General features: G+C 42.1%; 1 long non-coding RNA gene across 3 annotated transcripts in view; it reads right to left on the bottom strand.

The window, feature by feature from the left end:
- The window catches only part of LOC138118870 (uncharacterized), a 50,574-nt gene extending 36,627 nt beyond the window's left edge, over window positions 1–13,947 (bottom strand). Inside the window, exons 1-4 of one of the 3 annotated variants that reach the window (XR_011155311.1) lie at window positions 13,520–13,947; window positions 12,736–13,051; window positions 9,956–10,094; window positions 9,122–9,157 (exon numbers count right to left, since the gene is read on the bottom strand). This is a non-coding gene — a long non-coding RNA (uncharacterized lncRNA). The remainder of the gene's footprint in view (window positions 1–9,121; window positions 9,158–9,955; window positions 10,095–12,735; window positions 13,052–13,519) is intronic. The other 2 variants (XR_011155313.1, XR_011155312.1) reach the window with 2 other exon arrangements.
- Window positions 13,948–16,795: the final 2,848 nt, after the last annotated feature.

Here is a 16,795-nt window from a genome sequence, read left to right as displayed (position 1 = left end):
ACCCAGAGCCCAGGCACTGAAAATAAAAAAATCCCTCCAAGCATTCAGTAAACAATGTCTGTCCCCAAAATAGCTTTCGAGTTTTCTTGTAATGTACTTCCATGCATCAGCTTATGTGACCTTGAACTGGTATCATTTCTCCCTTGGGAATTTCCCCTAGTATTTGTTGCTGCAGCTCTTGAAATATGAAGAATGAAGTGCTGGACTCTTACACTCCTTTGTTTCCTCCTTTCATTTATTTTGGGCTTGATGGGGAAAACATATGACTGGATATGTCATTACAGGCAGACAATCTGATAATCACTAGCTGATAGGACAGCAACTCCAAAAACTCTGTCTGTAGCCAGCTGATTCTCTTCCTATAACCTCATGAAACTGCAGGGGTCAGGGATAAAGATACTGATACCTTTTTCCTTTTCAAAAAATGCTTTAGCCTATGTCCACCATGCTCAAGACTTTTGAATGAACTATTTTGGAGCATTTCACATTCCTCTTCTTCTTATTTACAAAGACCACCTAAAACCTCTTTACAGAGATTTCCGTACTAGTTTGTTTCTGTGGATTTGGGACATACATTCTGGTGGTCCTTATGGGTCTTAAACAGATGCTGCCTTTCACAAAGCAGTTGTACATCTTCCCAAGGTGCAAAGAGGGGGTCCCAGAAGTCCCACTACCACTTCTCCTGTAGGAAAGGCAAGGTCAGCTATCGGCCACATCCTCTTTGTGCAAGGGGGCCGTGCTTCTTGGCAGAGGATGTGCTCTGTGGCACTGAGTCACCAGAGTGAATGGGCGTGGAGGAGGTAGAGGAGCTGGTCTTCCCATGCACTTCCTTACCATCATCTTTCAAGGCCTTTTGTTGCTGTCCTAGTTCCTTTTTTGCTTTTTACTCATGCAGTGAACTATAAAATAGCTATAGAACCATAGAGGAGACAAAGGGCCTAAAACAGCCACTCTCCTGTGATGGTAGATGATAAAAACAGACAAAAACCCACCGAGAGATGCAGTACCTGAGCACTGGGGATGCAGAAACTCTGCCAGACCAGCCTCAGCCGCCCCCTGCCTGGATTTCCAGCACTCTGCAGCAGTGCTGCAGGGAGGGCAGGCAGGGGCTGCCGTCTCTGATGAAAGCACCTGCGACTTCTATGAAAGCCGACACTCACAGCCTGCGGTGTCCCTGCCACTCCGGATCCCAAGGCCCTGGTTTCCTGCAGGAGCTGTGAAGGACAGCCTCGGGCTTCACAGCAGGAAAAAATACAAGGGATCAAGTATACAGAGGCACCTCATAAAGTACCCCTTCAAACCACATGCGGATTTACAAGAGGGAAGTGAGTGGCCCTCGGGGGGCTTTTACTTGCCTATTAGCACTGGCCAGTGCAGGGTGCACGCCCATACCCTGGGATGGAACTGTCTACACAGCCCCATGACTTCTTTCAAGTGCAGACAGGCAGCTGCGTACACACCTCTGGGCTGCAGCAGGGCTCGATGGGGCACGGCCGCTGCACCAGGTCAGGCAACAGCATCCTCCAATTTCTTTTCCACCAACTTCCTTAACACTTCTGTCCTCCGCTGGGGAGACACAGAATCAACCGGAGGAGAGGCTTGGGACAGCACACTGACAGCCACGGATGTCATCTGCTCTGAAGCTCCACAGGTAAATGTGGGACTGGAACAGGCACGTCCCTGTCAAGCAAAACACTTAAAGCCTGGAAACAAGTAAAGGCTGAAGGCATAGAAAGAAGAAGAAAAAAATAAGGCAAGAAAAGAAGGAAGAGCAGAGTGGAATAAAAGAGGTATGGAAAAGTGCACAGCTGGAGGGGTGGAGCTCCTTTGCAGAGAGAGGGCAAGAAAAGCGGTCCCTCTGGATCATAGTTCATTGCACTGGAAGAAGAAATGTAAAGGAAGGAGAAACATAAAGGAAGGGGGGAAAATGAGAGATGGGGAGAGGTACAGGAGAAGAAGGGATCTGACTAAGGGAAGAAAAAGATAACATCAGAGCAAACAAATTCAGGACAAAGGAGGAAAACTATGTACTGGAGGAGCTGAGTAGGAGAGCAGAGCAGGAGGAAATAAGCATCTAAATGAAGAGAGATTAATGCAGAACGCTCCCAAAGGAAATGAACTGGGCACTCTGAAACAGTGTCAGACATAAATAAATCAGACAGGCATATTTGGACACTTGGAAAAATGAGAGGAAAAATACAGGATGATATATTGTAACAGGAAAAATAGTGGGGTGGCAAGAGAAAAGAAGGAAAAACTCCTAAAACAGAGAAAAAGAGGGAGTGAGCCAGATAATGCAAGCAGTCCAAACATATTTACATGCACACTTTGAGGTGTTTGCTCTAATGAGCAGTAAGGACAGCAAATAAAGTAGAGAGTAATGCAGTCACATCATTTATATGGGCAAGTGGGGATTTTGCAAGCTGGAAGATATATGCACGCAATAATTGTGGGTGAAAGTTGGGAGGCCAGTAATTACAGCAGTAAATCATAATCCTTTTAATATATTATCAGTTTGATACTCAACCAATAAATGTATATGCATAAGGGGTTTCTGCTTTAGAAGTGGCAGGAAACTTGACTACAAAAACAAAGGGAATGGAGAAGCTCAGCTCTCCCTTTCTTCTGAGTGAGAAAGTGTAATGAAATCCACTCTCTCTCCCCCATCTCTGTCATGACCATCATTACTAGACTTGGCTGGGAGTTTCACAGTGCAGTTATTTTCTAATGGGAATGCACTTACTACAAAACTGAAATTTTCCGCAAGAAGATTTTGATTTTGCTGTAGAGAAAAATCCTATGAGAAAAATCTGAACCAAGTGTTTCATTTTGGGTCACTTAAACCTCAGCCAAAATTTAAAAAAAAATCTATATGAAAGTTTTTATTACACTACTATTAGTGGAACCTGGACATTTTCAGTTGGGAATAAAACATCTTTAAGATTTAACAAACCAGTTTACTCAAAATTTTGTTACAATCATTGTATCTGTAGCTTTGTAGTGGGAAATACTCTGTGTGCACATGCATGTGCATATGCACCCTCCATATGCCAACATATGAACAAGCAAGTCAATAAAATTGAGGGAAATAAAGAGAATAAACAAACATACAGAGTTTATCCTAATTTTGAGCTGATTGCAAATGAAAGCCATTGTGTAAGCACTCAACTAGGCCATCTGTGTATTTCTTTTTTTCGGAAGGGATTTGGTGATCCTCTGGCAGGAAGGGAGAAGGGAAAGTTGTTAATTAGAAATTTAGAGCCCATATGTAATCAGAAACACAAATCTATGTTCTGAAATGGTGAAGGGTAGGAAATCTACCATAACCTTTACTAAGGAGTTCCAGTGATTAATTATCTTTTTGTTTAAAAATACATTGCTTTCTTCTTGACTGTGGTTGCCCAGTTTCATCTTCCAGTGGTTGGACTTTATCACATCCTTTGTCTGCCAGAGCGAAAGAGTGAACTGTGACCAAATTTCTGTTCCCTATGTACATATTTATAGATTGTGATCAAGTCACCTCTTAATCTTCTCTTTGCCAGAGAAGATTAAGATTAAACAGAGCAAGCTCCTCAGACCTATCACAGTAAGACATATTTTCCAGACCTTTCATTATTCACATGGCTTTCCTCTCTGAACTCTCTCCAATTCATCCAGCACCTTTCTCCAACTGGGGAAATCGGCACTAAGAACAACATCCCACCGTGGTGCCAAAGGCAGATGTAGCCTTCTGCTTCCTATTTAGCAGCCTCAGGACCAGCTCTTTGGAGGACAGACTTTTCCAGCAACTCCTACTTTACTCACACACTAACACTCAGTCCCACCTTCTTTGTAGATTTAATGGCCAGATCCACCAAACACATGTGTGTAGTGCAGGAGAGAGGTTTAGGGGTGAGTTGTGGTGTCCTCCTCCCAACCCCACTTATTGGATCTGGGTGCAGGTCACCCACTTGGATTTGATTTGGGGGAACTGAATCCCTGCCAGGGTAAAACAGTCAGGAAGCTGCCTCCCACACGCATCCCAGCCACTGCCGCAGGCATTAGGATCTGAATGAGCAACTGATGATTAGTCTGGGGAGCTGAACTAAGTCTGACTTGACATCAAACACTGCACCACATGTAGAGACCCCAGTGTGAGATGCTTTAATCTGCTACTCCACTCTTATTCAGCCAAATCATTTGCTAATGTAGATATGGTTAGTGATGTCCAGAACCTGACTGAAATCCTACTAAAAAAAAAAAAAAAAAAAAAAAAAAAAAAAAAAAAAACAAACAAAAAACCCATTTGGTTGAATTCAGCTTCTTAAGTAGTCATGTCTATCCATGTCTGTATTTCACTCTTTTTCCCTCTGGTGTTGCTTTTTAGGAACAATTATATGTAAACTCCAAGAAAAACATCTTGAATGGCAGAAGACCTGCCATCACTTGTTTGAGGACTGTATTCAAAACATCAAGCAAATTATAAATTTCCACTGGCAATTTCATTTTCCAACCAATCAGTGTGCCAGCATTTAACGCACTTTCAGTGTGACATGTCAACTTCATACCTGTATAACTAATATTTGTAATTAAGGATATATTTGTTTTCTTAATCAAGTTTACATCATGTGACAAGCTTGATGCCACACAGAATTCAAAGTACATTACATCAAATACTATTAGCTCTATTTACCACAATAATCCTGTTTTAAAAATATATCAAGTTAGCTGCATAAACATTTATAAAAAGTGGGGTTTTTTTTAATTGCAATCTCTTTCACAGAGTTAGTAGCAGTCTGAAAACAACTTTAATTTCTCTAAGACCAGATAAAGTCAAATGGAAATGCACGATTGGTGTTCTCATCCTATATGTGTCATACAAATAAGACTATATCTTTCCAGTTCTCTCAAACTTTCCTAGTGTTCAATGTCTTCTAGAAAACCATTATTTATAGTCAAAGGAGTTTTTTGACTTGTTCTTTTCAAACTTGTGGACAGAAGTTTTTCAAGCTGTGCATTTAACATACCTACTTTAGTAGCTGCTGTTAAAATATATTCTTGAATTATTCTTGTAATGGAAAATACATCATCACTATTGCGGGATTGTATATTTTCAACTGGCTTTTTCCAACCAACACAGAAAGCTATGCTCGTCTTCTCTGTGTTAGTATAAATAATTCTACCATTTCTATCCACTGAGAGAAACATCACTGATAGGTTTTCTTCCTTTACGTACATCAAAAACTTCCTGTCCTTAACTTCTATGATCTTTAACTCTGTTGGGTAAACACCTCTACTTACACTTTTCTTGCTTCCTTGCAAATTTATCACCATTCCTATCTTCTGATTTAAATTAATTTTTGTTGTGTTACTCTTTCTTTCAAGCGTTACATGTGGGGTTTTGTACAGTACAACAGTTTTCACTTAAGCTATGTTGTTTTGGTTTATAACAACTATGGCTTTTTAGTAAAATGTTTTTAAACAGTTTACAATTATCCTTCACATTTTTCTGTTTAAATTCTCCCAGTAGATCTGACTTATAATTGTTTTCAGCTTTACAAAACTGGCCTTTTTAAAGAACCAAGAATCGATACTACTGGTTCAGATTTTACTGGTTTTGCACACAAATATAATCAAGGCACAATCTTCTGCATATAAGCAGACATTTACTTCAGTTGTGTAATCAATTTCTCTCTGTATGTCATATTACTTCAGGTTTTTGCTGAAGAAATAAAATCTCTGCTCACTCATAAGGGGAGGATGGACTCAAGGCTCTGATACACATTTGGCTGAGAAGTTTGGACCCCTGTGGTCTTGGGTGGGCATCCTAATCCCTGAATAATGACCCTTTGAACCCACTCTCCTAGCAAATCTAGCCTTTGTTTTAGGATTTTATTCTGCCTTTAAAAATGGAGTTTTAAATGCTGCTGGATTGTTGTTAATTTTTGTGGTCAAAGTTGCATATTCATTTTCTTTTATACACACTTAGAATGATAAAAATATTCAGACTGCCTCAACGAGATCTTTAAGTAAAAAAAAAAAAAAGAAACAAACATACTTGTTTAATCATTGCTATCCACTTAATATTCTACTTGTGCATATTATCTTACCCAACTTTGGTATCGTTGCATGAAATATACCCCCAGTTACCCAAAACTGATGGGTCAGGAATGACTGAATTTGTTGGCATCATGTCCTTAGACAGCTTCATTCTTTACTTGTGTGGGAGTCTGATTTTCTACTAAGCAAAAGTATATTGTTCCCTCTTTTAAACTTCTTCTTCCTTATGACTTTAATATCCTCCTGGCTATTCAAACCAACCCCTGAATCAATAAATTGTTTACCTTTCCAGTGAGTAAATTATATCCAAACTTTACCTGCTTCTCTTCTCAGGGAAGGTAGACAAACATCCTCAAAGCCATCCTTCTATCTCCAAATACGGTCAGCTTGCAGCACCCATATTGTGCTTTGTAACACGTCTGTGTGTTACATCCCAGCCACTCTCTTCAGGTTGCCTCCCTCTGCTTTAGGGACCCAAGTGTATGTCCCAGAAGGCCACCTAACAAATTCAGGGCTGTCATCACAGAGTCTTTTTCTTTGAATTCAAGGTAATGAAACTTAACAAGACCAGTAGTTTAAGACCTCCTCAGTTTCTCCAAGTCCCTTGAGGTCTGTAATTGCTTCTGCTACCCAGTGGTATCCTCTGCTGAACCTCCAGCCTACAATTCATACAAAGGCCCTCTTTCCTAGATGGTCTTCAACAGGGCTACATTCACTTCTGACAGTGATTCTCAGAGATTCTATTACACATGCCTGCCTAAATAGCCACAGTCATTACTTTCAGATGGATAACTTCCACTCATCATGTGTGTTTTTGTCATTTCTGGTTTAGTCCTGCAGCACATCTTTCACATGGGGCTACATTGCCATTTTATTGGAAGCAGGTTGTGGTACACAAGGCAATCACACACCTGGGATGCGGATCTCTGCTCTGGGACACAGGCTGCCTACTTTTAAGTGGCCTGACTGATTTGAATAGGATGGTTTGGGCACAGGGAGCCCAAAGGCTCCAGGGAAGATTCTTCCTAAGACAAATCCTTGGTCATGTATCTTGCAGACATGCAGGCATTAGAAACGTTGAGACTGGATTATGTTCCCTTCAATATAATAGAGAAGGTATAGCCAGCAAGATACTCACAAAAAAATCTTCCAGGGCTTCATAAATTCCTTCCTGTAGTCTGACACCACCTGTATTTATTGACTTTTAGACATGCTACAAGACCCATGTGTTGGAACAGCTCTTTGAGGAGCCTTAAGAGGACTGGTTGATGAATGGGGCTCCAGTGTTTATTTACTTCAGTTTGGTAGAAGCAGTAAGTCAATTATATTGCATTTTGATTTTGCAGTTCTAAATTGGCAGAGTGCTTACAGCCTATGTAGAAACATATTTTGTTTATTTTAAATATCTGAAAAAAAATTGAATAAATAAAATGATGCAGTTGGTGTAAGATTTATGATGTCCTGAATTTTCCATGATTTTAAGTGGTTGGGTTTGTACATGACGTGTTACTGAAGTATGCAGCCCAATACCAGTCTTGTCTGGCTTTTGAAACAAAAGGTCTTTTGTTGTGGTGAATCACAGAGAAAGGTCCTGTTTTCATGATGACACTTACAAGCAAGAATTCCCATAAAGTCCCATAACTCTTTCTGGAGAGGAAAGGTTAGGATTCCTACAATAGATATGCTGCTATCTGACAGAGTCAGAAAGCCCAACAATGAAAAAAAAATTGTTGAAAAACTTCACTTTTTGCCATCATTTTCCACATAAGGTATCCAATATGCATCATTCAGCAATGAACAGACAGAACCGTAAAGTCTCTCAACACCATTCATCCAGTTACGTGCCCCATTAATTTTCCAATCAAATTAACTAACAACAAACTGACTGCCTTCTAAGACGAGCTCAGAACTGAAAATTCTCTTTGTCCTGGTAATGTTGAGAGTAGATTTATGAAAAATACTCTTACTTAATAAAACAAACTGACTAGGTAGTAGAACACATCCTTCATGGATGTTGTACAGTCCTGTGAATGTTAACATCTTCAAAGCAGATACTCACTTTAGCCAGCTCCTTGCTTAAGTGTTCCAATAAAATTTATCCTGAAGTCACTGAAAGCCTTTCCACTGGCTTCAGTGGACATTGGAGTAGCTTCTAAAAACTTATCAAGGCTCAACAGATGAGTTTTAGAGGCTTTTCTGACTCTTAGGACAAGCTTTCCTTAAAATAAATTTTGATGTCAGGAAGGCTTCCTAACACATTACCACAGGGCCATGAAATGTTTGGCTAATCACAAATCCTTCCACACCAACCAGAAACTTTCTAATACACTGGATAGCTACAGTTAGGTCTGGGAAACTCTTACTTGAAGCACTTTAAGGTAAATATGGAAATTAAGAGATTAGAAAAGCAATGTGTTGGGTGAGTTATTAACCAAGGTAATCCAGGCCCCCTTACCCATGTGCCACCATATGCTCTACGTTCTTCCTTAAGCTTATCCTAATGTGTTTTCCTTAAGGCTCTTTTCCACTTCCTCAGTTCATGCAATAAAGCAACATTAGCTCGTCTCAGTGTTAACAGATGTTGTGAGGAATTATTTTAAAGTCACTTGTATCCTGTATCTCTCCATATCTTTCAGCTCAATTGCAGCAAATTTTAAGAGGTTTTGCCCAGGAAAAAAAACCCCAAACTATAGGGATTTACACCACACCCTCACTATCATTAAATAAACCTAGCATGAAGCTAAATCAATGCAGTCCAAGTATTTTTATACATTTTAGAAGTCTTTTCACATACTCAGTTCTCCCTTGAACTGGCAGAGATCCAGTTTGGGACACAGTTCATACACTTTATACTGTTCATGTACAGCTCTGATTTGGAAAATCAGAGTGGCGGAACCTCAGAGCAGAGAAATATGATTGCACTCACCACTCCCTGCTTTACAGACATATAACAAATCTGAAGTTTCAGGAGCAGAGCAAGAAGCTCTAGTGGATGCTTATTTATATTATTATTATTATTATTATTATTATTGTTATTGTTATTATTATTATTACTATTATTACTACTACTACTACTACTCACTGCCTTTCCATGGTATTCCTGTCCAAATACAGCTTCCTAGAAGACAAATTGCAGTAGTTAAGTACTTAGGTCAGTAGAGAAAACAAGGAACATATAATGGGGAAATTTTGGAAGTGTGCTTCCAGTAAATTCAATTGAGCACACTAAGGAGCTTTCTTGGTGAGCATAGACCCAACGTTCAGTGAAGTAGGTGGGAAAAAAACTCAAATGTACTTCAGTGGGCTGCTGTTTGCACCTCACCTCTTTCAGATCTGGGAACATTATATTTAAAGTTTTAATGCCACTAAAAAACCCCAAACAAAGAAACATCTGAAATGGGACTGAGTACAGACCATACTTTCCTCTGATTTAGGCTCCCCACAATTCCACCAATATAAACAGCAGGACTAGAGCACATTCATGTTAGGGCAGAATTTGGCCCACTGATGTCAGCCATTTGAATACACATACAATATGCTGTAAAAGCAAGTATTTATGAAGACTGGACTGTGAACGTGAAGAGACGGGGCTGAATCATATTCTCATCATGAATGAGTGATGACACCCTTTTATCCAAACAAAAGAACTAATGTCTACTGGAAGGATAGCCTGGGGCAGGATTACTTTAGGAGAACAAAGGCACTTGGTTTGTTGGAGCATATGCAGTAAGAGTGCCGACAGATCAAGCAAAAAACACAGTTTAGCTAAAGAAGGACATTTAGATCTGCCCTGTGGATGGGACCAGGGGTCTGGCATTTACAGATTACACATTGGTTAATGAAATAGAAACTGGTGACAAAAGTTTGATAACAATAGTAAGAGGGGGGAAAGGGATAACAAAATGCGAGTTCTCACATGTGGTCACTGAGGAAGAAACATGGTCCACGCTCAACTTAAAGGCCCACAAGATATGCAGGGAAGCAATATCAGGTCTGATGGATGAGAGCAGAAAAGTATTTCAATTTGCATTATGATGCCTTCAGTGCCACTTCACCTGCAGAAAGATACATTGGAGAAGAGCAGACATCAGAGCAGCCTTTAGCTCAGAAGGAAATTACTCCAAAAAATCAAATTGCGATTTATATGTGAGCACCAAGTAGTGCTCACATATTTCTGGAGAAACTCTTTCCCTCAGGTGAAAGACAGTGGCCTACACCCTCTAGGCTTCATTGCTATTCCTCCTGGTCTGCCCTGTCACTCTGCTTTGGCTCCAGCAGCCCCTGTCAGAGGACCAGTAGGAGCAGAGTGGGAAGTTCTCCTGGACAAGGGCTTCATCCATAAATACCACATCACTCGGAGGAAATTTCAGTGGCACACCCATATGGGAACACCAGCAATTCTGGACCATGCATCCTGGCCCCAAGGCCCACCTCCACCTTGCTAAGGACAGTTTTCTGAAGGCACAGGCAACAGCTACATACTATTAGGCCAATATATGGCATTTCTTTTGACAGAAGATTGCATGGTATCCTGCAATGTTGACCATCATGGCAGGCTGTTGGGTTTGCAAGCCACCCTCAGCCATTTCGAGCCTGGCTGCATGACTGCGCACTTGTTCCTCACGAGCACTTGCTTGGGGGATGAGGGCCCCCGAACCCATGCCCCAGGAATTCAGCATTTGTATGATTTATATGTGCATTTTATACCACGTATGGGATACATATATGTAATGTAGCCATGGCCCTGCCCTCCCCAGATGACAACATCACAGCACAAACATCACGGCATCACTGATGCCAAAACACAAACACCATAAAACAATCATCACGCTATTGGGGCTATAAACATCACAACATCAACCCAGGCCCTAACAGGCTTAATTCATTCCTTTAGGCAACGCTCCAGGAAAAAATGACAAAAAAAAAAGAAAAAAAAGGGGGAGAGAGAAAAAAAAGGCAGGGTGGTGGGTGGGTGGCACATGCAGGTGGGGAGTGTGGGTACCCAAACATCCCTTTCCCCATGGGGTCCCCAAGGGGTATCTGCACTTTATTAAAACTGGCTCTTCTCATCCCTGGATTCATGCATCTCAAATCAGGATAAAATCCTGTAACCACATTAGTCAATCCAGACAGATTCGTCCATTACTTAATGCATTACTCAGATTTCAGTAACAGAAGGTATGTGATCTAGAGTCAAGTTCTGTTATGCTTGGATGAAAATAAAAACACTAAAAAAAAGTGCGTGGTAACTGCACCTGTGAGACAAGATTCACTGATTTGGGGAATGATGGCTAAAAGTTTTCTAGCAAGTAATTTAAAAAATACATGTTTTCATTTACGTTAACAGCTTTGTTCTGATGATCATGTCAAAGGCCTAATTGACTAGCAACAAGCTACCTCTGTCAACAGAAAGCAAAGGGACCTTTTCCTCATCATTATTTCAGCAACTAGGTTTGGTCCTGTCCAGTTTTTCCTACAGTAGCAGGATAGCATAGAGGATCTGTGGCTGTTCATTAGGAAACCAAAACAGACAGGGAAAAAGACAAAGTTAAGGCAAGAAAATCATGCCCACTATTTCATGGTCCTATTTGGAGAGAGAGAGAAAAAAAAAATCTATATCTGAGTGTTTCAATCTCAACTCAGATTTATCTATCAGAGCTTGAGTGGGCAGGAGCATAACTTGCTTTTTTGCCAAGAAACATTTCCCAAAGGTGCACGTGATTTGAAAACAAAGAAAATAAATTTTAAAAGGTAACAAGCCTCCACTGCTCCTCACCCGCTCTTGGTTTGACACCCAGTTTGGGCTTTAGTGAATCCATTGAGTCATCATCCACAGTTCTCAGCAGCATGATTGGTGGCTGCTCCCTGTGGCCACTTTGGCTGGAGGTACCCCTGCCAGAAGATACAGAGCTGTTTGCCACTTTGCTGTTGCAGCTTAGGAAGCCTCCTTGGTCTCTCATGCCAAGGACAGAACCAGATATATGAGGACAGGTGTTGTTTTTCCAGTGTTGCCATGCTGGTTCCTGGCCCGGCTTCCTACTCTCTCCTCTCCAACCCAACAGGGCAGCAGCTCTGAGGCACTCTGTGAGGGTCGAGGGAATGAGATGCTTTTGGGGACTGGGTAAGGATCTTAGGGGTCTCATGCAGGACAGGAGGAACTTCCCTAATCCTAAGCACCTTGGCCCAGCTGTGCGATGCTGCTCTTCCAGGAAGGTGTTAGGAGAAAATCAGATAAAAGCTAAATCAGAGCTAGAAGTCCCCTGAGTCCCACCAGTATCAACATGCCCTGAGATCCCTACATCCTACCACCCCCTGCACCCAGCTTGGTACGTCCTCTGCTAACCCTGCCTGATCTAGTCTGCTCTGGCCCACTTGTGGGCACCAAATGTCTTGCTTACTCCAGGCTCAAGACAGCTCTTGCGGTTGGTCCACACTGTTCATGTTCAATATAGAGCAAATCAAAGTGCACATGGGATTAAATAAGAGAACACTGATAACAAGAAGTGACCTTAAGGTCATCATTATGCTTATACCAAATAAAGAATATTTGGTAATATTTCGCCAAATATAGCAAAAGCCAGGAAATCTCCTGGAGCTCAGCTCCATCTTTCACCCTCTCTCTTATCCTATCACTCTCTCCTGAGCATTGGGCAGAGGAATTCAGCACAACCACACCCTGTGGTCCTGGCTTCTTACCTCTTCCTGGTACTGCCCACGGGTAGGGAACTTCAGTAAATCCTGCATGCATCACACTTAAATTTCCTGTTGGGGTGACACCATGCCACTCAGAGCCAGTAACAGGGGCCCCTTGAGAGTGACTGTAAACGTCAATGTAGAAATACCCGGAGAGTGTTTGGGAGGAAAGCCAGGAGGTGAGTTTGTGGGACTTCATATCTGCAGTCTTGTCGATGTGTGTGTTGAAATCTCCCAGGATGACAAGTCAGGGTATTTCATCACCATTGTCAACAAGGTATCAGTGAACTCCTTTATGAACCCTTTAGTCTGTAGAGGTCTGTAAATGAGCATAAAACTCTGTGTTAGCTTTGGCTCGGGTTTCTATTGTCAGATGAATGAATTCAAACCTTACTCTCAGCCTTCATAAGAGCTGCCAAATCCCACCCAGAGGAACCATCTGGGGCAGCAAACTGCTTTATCAAACCTCTGTGCCCCTGCTCTTAGCTGAACTATTTGCCAAGTGCTGTGCATGATCTCCTTGCTTTGCAGAAAAAATCATGCACATCCAGGAAGGTTCACAAACAGCACAGATCCTTTCTAATCCTGTTCATCGAGTGACAGGAGACTTCCCACCCTGAGGGATACTATATTCATTCATCAAGGGCTATCAAACACTCCCATGACTGTAATCAAAGTGCAAGGTTTGGGGCTTCAGCAGCTCACCTGCAGGAACCTGGAAGTGTGGGATTTTTTTCCCCAGTGTGCATCTGGTTGTGTGTTTTTGACTGGTTAGTTTCTTCCTTACCTTGCTCTGAAGTCTTGCCACAGATGAAGACTCAGTGCTCAGGTGGGTAGCACAGAAAACTGTCTCTTCTTTCTTTCTTTCTTTCTTTCTTTCTTTCTTTCTTTCTTTCTTTCTTTCTTTCTTTCTTTCTTTCTTTCGGGTGTGTCTTTTTCACTTCTCCTGAGATAGCAGAAGTACACTAAACCTTTCAAAGCCTTTTAACTTCTACAACTCCATTGTCATCTAGGAGAAGCCACTGCTCCCTGTAGTTCTGGCAGACATCCTGTCAGAAGGATTCAGACTATTTGAGGGCAATTATCTGAGACTCATTCCACCCTTATTTGCATCTTCCCTAGGTCTGCTCAAGGATTGTTTGTGTCCTACCCAGGCAAGTATGTGGAGCCCTAGATAACGAATCCAACAGTAAGAATGTGAGTGCCAGCAGTATCCACAGCTCCTGATAAACAGACAACCAAGGCCACCCCTGGCTAAACAAGCAGACAGTGACCTCGCTGCTAAGCGAAGAAAAGCACCCCTTTTCTTGATCATAACACATGGGCTATATGTAAAAATAGCCGCTAGTCAGCAGCACCGTGTTGCTCACATGTGTGGGCAACATGAGAACAAGTTTACTTCCAAGCCCCCTTTCTCCTATTAGTTCCTCATATTTGATTTTATGTGGGTTATCCAAGGATGAAGGTTATCTGAGGACTTATTTTCAGCAACAGATATTTTTAAAGGGCTGGAGGTTATCTGAGGTTTAGCTTGAAAATAACAGTACTTTGGAGAGTTTGCAGCCCTGCCTAGTATCATTTAGTTGAAGATATGCCCACATGCACAACTAGTCAATTCACTCTGGTAATTTAACAGCGTTGTTGAATTCTTCACTGATGCAATTGTTTCATTTGCCAGCTTTTATAAATAACACTTTCTAAAAATCTCTGTTTACCCAGGACATCCTGGCTAACAGTGTTTTGGCACAGAGTACTCGTTCCTTCGTCATTTTGTAGCAAGATCTCAGCAAAGCAACACACACAGACATGAAGCTGTCAGCCCCTACAAACTCCAGTTCAAAACACAGAGTAAAATCTTCCTCAATAGCACTCGTTATCAAACCATACTAAACCCATTCTTCAACTTCAACCTTACCCTCCCAAAAGATTCAAATTAACTGTCTCAAGTTTTCTCTTCAAGGCACCCAGTGGTCACAGACTAAGGTGTCATCTAAAGTTCACATTAAGCTGTAGGAAGAAAGGTGGTTAACATGTGCACTCTTGGCATATTAAAACTACCCACAACAGGGGAAAAGCCTGTCTGGGCACAGTGGTTTCTTATAGGCAGATCCTGAAATGTGCAACAGACTCACCAAAAAACTAAGGGGCTGGATAAATTTCATTACAAGCAAATACTCTATAAGACAGTACACACTTTAGCTTATTTTTCTTACTAAAAACCCAAAGAAATATCGATGAAAGAAAACAGAAACTGAAAAGACTGTGGTGCCATCTGACAGACTGTCCTATTCTCCATGTCCCTGAGGAGAGGAGGAGAGAGCTGCAAGGATCAGAGTTAGTCACCTTGCCCAACGCCAGCTGGATGGGGCTGGGAAGTCCTGGTGATGAGACCAAGCTTGCCCCAGGCAGGTTTCACACCACTGTGTGCTGGTACATCTCAGGCCATGGAATGAGCTGGAAGAAACTTCTCCTGCAATGCTTCAGGCAACTTCTAAAACTATAAAAACAGCCACAAACTGGGACCTTGTGTCCCATTACCTGCACGTAAGCAAACATCGGCAACTTGCCCTTTCCATCAAAACCCATGTCTCTGCCTTTGTTTTAGTTGAGCTGCTGAAGAGAGGACACCAATGTGGTTAGAAACAGCATATTGAGAGGTCAAGAATTCAATCTGTTCTAGAGAGGCCTACCGCTGGTTTTCTTGGCAGGGCTCACAGGGGCTGCCGTCAGCCAGTCCCCAGGAAGCATTCTCACTGTGGAGCAAGGGTGGTGCGAGTGGCCAACATTCAGGCTTGGCTGCTGAACCAGAGGAAGGTTTTCAAAATGTCAGCTTGGATCAACCTAAATCATTTTTCCGAGGCACAGAGGGATGGAGGGGGAACTGAAAAGTGTCCTTTATTCTGTTTCACATCTCACAGTTTCATTTTCAGTTACTGGAATGAAATATAGAGGGAACAAAAGGCCAGGCAGGTCCTATACCTTCCCTATCCCACAGCCCAGCTTTTGAGGAGTCCAGGATATGAGTAATCTAAATTCACTTATTTTTCCCCATCCGCACTTCCTCCATTCACTTCACAAGACAAGAGTGTCTCAGAAACCTTCCTCATGGCTTTCTGGCCATGACCCACCAGTCAAAGCCAGCTGGTCCCCAGCTTAGACCAAAGATTCTCTTTCCAGGGTATTCCATGAGGAATATACTCATTGGGGCTGGTAATGTGGGTTCAGAGGCACTCAGACACTACTGCAAGTGATATGTGGCTGCCTCATACATTCCATGCATGCTCTATTTACCTTGTGATTGCATGAGAGTGTTAAGACATCACGACGAATTTCAGGAGTGCCCCCTTGCACAAACAACTCCAAGCACATGGATTCATGATTCACTCAAGATGACTGCAATCACATGAATGGAGTGTCTTGTTTCATCTTGCTTTTTTTAAAACTTCAGCTGGAGGGAGACAGTCCATCCCAAAGCCCCAGGCTTTGGCCCACTGCTTCACACATCTGAAATCTGATGACTGTGTTTGGTACAAGGCTGGCTGCAACCTGCAAAGACCATGAGAATTTAAGCCTTGCTGTAGTCCAGTTCCACAGGATACTAAGCAGCAGCATCTAATCAGAAATAGCCTGTCGGGGTTGCTGTGTATGATGCTGGGATTGTGCAAACCCTTGCATTAGTCTCCAAAGGAGAAATACAAATGGACTCAGAGGAAAAATACATTTCTAAGAGCAAAGCATCCTGCTGAAGGCACCGGTATAGGGAAGGGCAACATAAAGTGCAAAAGAAGACTTCAACATGTGCTGTGAGGGAATTGTTCAGCATCAAGAGAATGCAGAGAAACAGACAGATTTCCCTTCAGAAAAGATGCCATGGTGCTGTGTTCAGTGTTCAACATCCCCATGCCCTGGGCAGCAACTAGAAACCCTTAATATTAATGCCAGTAAAGGCATAGAAATTGCTTTCCTAAGTTACAAAAACAGCCTGGGCTCCAGGGGATTCCCTGTCCCTCCGAGCACTTTGTGCCCATCTGTGTTGCAGATAGCAATCATTATCTCATCCAAG

The sequence above is a fragment of the Aphelocoma coerulescens genome, chromosome 1 (assembly GCF_041296385.1).
Source record: "Aphelocoma coerulescens isolate FSJ_1873_10779 chromosome 1, UR_Acoe_1.0, whole genome shotgun sequence".
Lineage (NCBI taxonomy): Eukaryota > Metazoa > Chordata > Aves > Passeriformes > Corvidae > Aphelocoma > Aphelocoma coerulescens.
The sequence above is the reverse complement of the archived record's forward strand: the minus strand, read 5'-3'. Positions and strand labels throughout refer to the sequence as shown.